At 41.5% G+C, this 5,760-nt stretch overlaps 1 protein-coding gene across 5 annotated transcripts in view; it reads right to left on the bottom strand.

Moving 5' to 3' along the window:
• The window catches only part of pak4 (p21 protein (Cdc42/Rac)-activated kinase 4), a 41,771-nt gene that overhangs the window by 24,797 nt on the left and 11,214 nt on the right, over positions 1-5,760 (bottom strand). The gene's annotated exons all lie outside the window — the stretch shown is intronic.

Genomic DNA, 5,760 nt, shown 5'->3' with positions numbered 1-5,760 from the left:
CAGATCTCATACAAATAAAGAAAAAAACACGAGGACAAACTGTTTAAAATAGAGGGTTAAAATATTATTTATATAGATATAGATAGAGCCTGAGAGGTGAAAAAAGTCACTTAGAATGAGTGCTTCACTGCGATTGTTGTTGTGCATATGATAACAAACTGGAAACGTTATGAATGTCTTGTAATATGCAACATTACAAACATCACAGAAGATATTTCAGCCTAATGTGAATGAATAACTGAACAAATATGCAAGCTGTTGTAAAATGTAATCACAACCCTCCACACTCTCTTTCATCAGAAGGTAGCAATTTAACATCAAAACGTAGATTAAAACACAGTTAATAATAAGAGTTCTTTATTAAAGCCAGCCGTTGTCTTATCTATCATCTACCATCCAACAGACTCCAAGGGTTCAGATTCAATGAGGAAAAGGCCTGCTGACACTCCTTTGAGAGTAAAAATACAGCAGGAACAGGTCCACTCCACGTATCAGAGCCAGACAACACACAAACCGGCCAATCCCGAGGCCCAGTTCAAACAAAGCATGCAGTGTTGCAGCCAATGACGGCTGACTTCCAGGAGCAGGTTGTGGAATGTGGAAAGGTCAACGACAAAGAGAGCGCTTCGTGGATCACACGAGCCGGAGCACACATAGTTCACCGCACACATGCTCAGACAGACTTCTGCTTCACTTACTGACAGAAATATCATGATCACAAAAGTTCATGAGCTGCCTGCAAGTTCACAGATGAACGGGCTGTTAAAAGTTGCCACACACACAAACACACAACACTATAAACATATAAAGAGAGAGAGAGATCAGGGATACAGAACAATGCTTATGCAAAGTTGTTCTGCGAGCTGCAACACTATGTACTATCTTGCAGGTGCAAGATGAAAAGAAATCCCAACACCACCAGTTATTTTTTTAATCTACAGCCAAGACCAGCAGCCAAAAACACAGACAGTCTGACAATAAGATCACTGTCAACATGTGGAGATACGTGGTTTTCACCGGAAAGGAAGGGGATGGAAAAAGCAAAAAGTACAATATTGGCCTCTGAGATAAAATGGAAATACTCAAGTTAAGTTCAAGTACCTCAAGTTTGTACTTAAGTATACAGTACTTGAACATGTAAATGTACTTCCATTCCACCACTTGTACTCAATGACTCATCATAACTTGTTGGTGCTCCATAAACACAACATTAAGTGTCTTGTTGAACATCAAACATACTGTAAAACACATGATTCAGTGCAGCACCATCATTACACGCTGATGGCATGTCGTCAAAAACGGAGACAATGAGGTGATGTCGTAGTGAAGCGAGGTCACACGTCACATCAACCTGCTGGTCATTAGTGAGGCCGCTCATCACTGCGTCAGCTGCTCCGAGGTTTACTGTCTGCGAGGCTGCTCTGCCAAATACAGCAGCAGACTGGTGAGTGTTATTCAGGGCGAGTTATTGTGATCGGATGCTGCTGAAATACACCAACTGTGAAAATATGTGGAAAGTGATCGTGATTCTCCTTCTACCGCTGCGGTGTGGAAGCCACGGACAAGTATTTAAAGTTTGGACGTGCTCATGCCCAAAAAAAAAAAAGTTGCATTCAGTTCCTAACTATGGAATTCTACACCTTCCTAAAAAAAAGTTAACATTTCTTCATGTAGTTTTATTATTTAGGATAGTTTAAGAGCACTTGAGTGGAGAACATACTGATTTACAGACCGAGCACTGCGACAACAGTCCTGCCTCTGTCGTCCAGATTATTCCAGAGTTAGGAGAGTGCAAAAAAACAACAACAAAACAGAGCCTTTGCCCCTCCCACTGTAACATGCATTGATGAGCATTGCAACACCTCCTGTACAACGGAGGTGACAGCATCCAGAACTCTCTTTGTATTGTGCGTTTGTGAAACCTCCATGCTTGTGCAGACCTGAACTCGCTTCATCGGGCGAGATTAACAACTGCAAACGCAAACACAGGAATGAAACTGCTCACTCTGTTGCTGTGTGCAAGTAAACAGAAACACATTACCAGCTGTGGAAGCAACGATATTCATCATCGATTAACCTGATGAGGTCGTGAAATTAGTACCTGCCAAATACAGGGTATATTTTGGCTGTCACAGGTAGACGAATTCCAGGTCACCTGCCATCAGGGATTAAGATTACATGATATTCCATATTTCTATTGCCTGCTACCACTAACTCATTGTTTATAATTAAAGTGCTCTGCAGATTTTAGAAGTGGCAGACAATAACATTGAGCGGCTTTCAGTGACCGACCACAGTGGCAGCTGAGGTAGGAAAGTCATCACAGCATGTTTGCGTAACAAATAAAACGATTTTCAAAATAGTTACCAATTAATTTCTGTTGATTGACTCATAGTTAACCACACAATCTGTCAGAACAGAAGATGAATAATAAATATGTTTCCATTAAATACATATAGTTTAACACGTTCACATCTTGGCTCTCAGATAAATACAGGAATCTTATCATTGACAGGTCGCTGTATAAGGGAAAGTCTTATGGGGTTGATTGAACTGTACACAGCTGAATATCAACAGAATTGGTGAGAGCGTGGTCAGAATCAAAAGTATGATGAGACAGAAACTAAAGAGATGTTGAGCAAGAAGTTCTTTTTCACAATATTTATTAACGCCTTATCTGCTGGACACAGTGATGGCCTGAAACCCAGACCGGGTGGTTGAAACTTAAGTCTCAGAAGTGGGTTATTGTTGTGAATATTTCTGTTATTCATACAGTGTTCTTGCCTCTGTTACTGGGCACCTAGAGGGCTGTGTTGATGTTGGCTGCTGCAGTCATTCCTGAGAGGATTTGCTTTCCTCTGGGGCAATAAGCCGGGCCTATCCCTATCCTCCCCGTTACAGGGAAGAATCAAAAAGCAGGGCTCTGTTATGACCCACCAGGGCTTCTTTAATCCGTTACCAGTCAGCCTAGCTTTATCCTCACTCTCTGGACCCTTTTCCACACCGTTTTAGGGTTTCCCATCAACTTCTCTTGTTTCTGCAGACAGAAATTACTTAATATGTATGGCTTGATGTGCTAATGGGTACAAGGAACTAACCCCCACAATAACCAAAAACAAAGCACAGAACAAAGAGAACGTTCATCCACACTGAAAGCGTTTTCTCCCCTGATAAGAGGCGGAGTCAATATTTGCTGTGTTTTCTCTGCAGATCTGGTTGTTAGCCGGTAGCTGCTCCTCCTCTGGACTCGCCAAAGACTCAGACCTATCTGCACGTAGAAAAACAACACATATCCACTGCTCTACTCTTCCTCTCTCACCCCCACTTCTTTTTCAAGCTATCTTTTTTTCTGTAAAACCTGACACGCGGAGAAAGACGAGACTTTGAATGTTTCCAGTACTTGCTCATCTGCCACAGCGATCGCTCAACCAGCAAGGAATGCACACAGAGAAGATGGAACAATAACAATAAAAAGACACCAACATTTTGAATGCTTGATAATACATTTGGTACACAGTTCCTCAAATGTGCAGGGTAATGTGTCTGACTCTCAATGCTAATAAGACCGTTCACAGCCTCAGCCTCCAGCTGCCACCTCGTATGTCGATACTGAAGCTGTTTGGAGTTCATGGAAGACGCCTGAACAGCAGCTGTGTTTGTCTCTCTCTCTGAGGGATCCTCGGGTTGACAAACGACAACATCCGTCCCGTCTGTCAACAGTCATCAGCAGTTCCTGATTGTCTCTGCCTTCGCAACTTGACTTTCTGACTGTGATCAACCATAAAGGCTCCTCCTCCTCCTCCAAATCTGGGCCGACTATCAAGAATAAAAACAACACAGAACCTGCTTCCAATGAAGATGCCTTCAACGAGACTGGATTCCAGGTGTTGCTGTTGTACACTTCTGTGTGCTTGCAACGTGAATCTGAACACAATAAATCTACAACCTGCAGAGAAACATGGTGAAACATAGCAACTGATCAAATGGATCTTAAAGACCTCTTCTTTCCTTCTACACATCCATGTGAAAAAAAAGTCTCGAACAAAGCACAATTTCACCATGATACTAGTGACTCTGGTCATCATGTATGCTACACAGACCTGTTCCAAATTTGGAATAAAAAGTGACCGCCCTACTTTGAGTTAAATATTGTCAATTCTGTTATTTACAAAAAGCTACAGCTTGAAAACCCAACCAGTATGAGATGTTATTTCAGAAAGTGAAATAAATAGTCTAGGATTAGCAGTGTTGTTAAACTTGTATCACCGTTGACCAACGTGATTTTTTTTATGCCATTATTACAACAAGATGACAGGAAATGAAGGAGCGAGAGATGAAACGAATCTCCCATCTGGACTCAAACTGGAGACGTTTGAGTTAATAGTCAGCTTCTTAGCCCATAAGCCACGAAATAATAAAATCAGCTGTTGCTCATTATCTTTATCCTGCCAGGTATATCTGACAAGTGCACCGACTGAACAGAAGCCGATCAAACGTTTCGTCGCACATAAACGTTTGGGAGTGGACAATCGTAGACGACTTTTTTGGGGACTAGCTGAAGTGTTGTGAGAAGAGAAAGGCTTTTTCATTCAGGTCTATTATGCAGCCTCCAGGGTACCACGGTTCCCTTCACTTTCACCACTGTTACTAGATAACAGGGAGGGAAACTAAACGTTAACTGAGAAAGATCCATATTGCTATTGAAGCCCTAGTTTATGACCATCACACAGTGCCCTGCAGAAGGTACAGCCAGCATCCCCACCAGACTCTCTAAATGACTACTTTTAAATACATGTACCACACAGCAGACAATCTGAATGCTTCCACAACTACCAGCAAAATGTACAGTTCATTTCACGAGTGTAAAACTGGATTTAGAGATTCATATTTGAACATCGAATAAATTATCACAACCAATTCCATCCGTTAGTTGCATTGTTGCGTAGAAGTCCATCCCTCACTTTGGTTGCCAAATAATTGCAATGCACGATATAGAGATATATATAGATATAGATAGATATATATAGATATAGATATATATAGATATAGATAGATATATATAGAGATATAGATATAGATATATATATATATATATATAATATACACATATGCATAAATAAAGGAGAGATAAATGACATCGTCTGAGTCTGTTCCTTCTGACGTGATAACACCTGTAGATTACTGTAATACTGTAGTAATCAGGATCCATTTTCACTTCTCTTCCGTGATAGTGAGCTCGAAAGCTTTTTCAAGTCACTCGTCGATTATCCCAACAATAGAAATTCAACACAATCAACAGCATTTATTTAATCGCAATCTGCAACCAACCCCTTTTTTTTGTTTCCAATGAGCTATAATCTTCTTACAAATACTTAACTTATCAAAATGTAACAGCGCTGATCTACTTTGCCATCTAACCTGGAGACCTGGAGCTCCTGGTGATTTTCTAAGCCGACACCCAGTTCCTTCCTGACACAGTCATCCTTACTGAATAACGTGCAGAGCATGATGCAGAGATGTGGGGGGGGGGGGGGGCTGATGTTGATAAGAGTGCTCACTGCTGGGGTATGGTGAGTATACGTGAGAGAGAAAAGTGACCCCTCCATACAGCTCTGGCATCCCAAGAATGTGTGGTGTGCCCAGCACTAATCGCACAACCCTGCTGACTATCCATCTGCACGCAAAACCTTTCCCACTCACTCATGCACACACACGTATGAATAACACACGCACACGTATGAATAACACTCACACAGGCAC

Source organism: Anarrhichthys ocellatus, unplaced genomic scaffold, assembly GCF_004355925.1.
Source record: "Anarrhichthys ocellatus isolate YVR2014 unplaced genomic scaffold, GSC_Weel_1.0 scaffold29, whole genome shotgun sequence".
Classification (NCBI taxonomy): domain Eukaryota; kingdom Metazoa; phylum Chordata; class Actinopteri; order Perciformes; family Anarhichadidae; genus Anarrhichthys; species Anarrhichthys ocellatus.
Note: the sequence above shows the minus strand (reverse complement) of the source record. Positions and strands in the feature narration are given on the sequence as shown.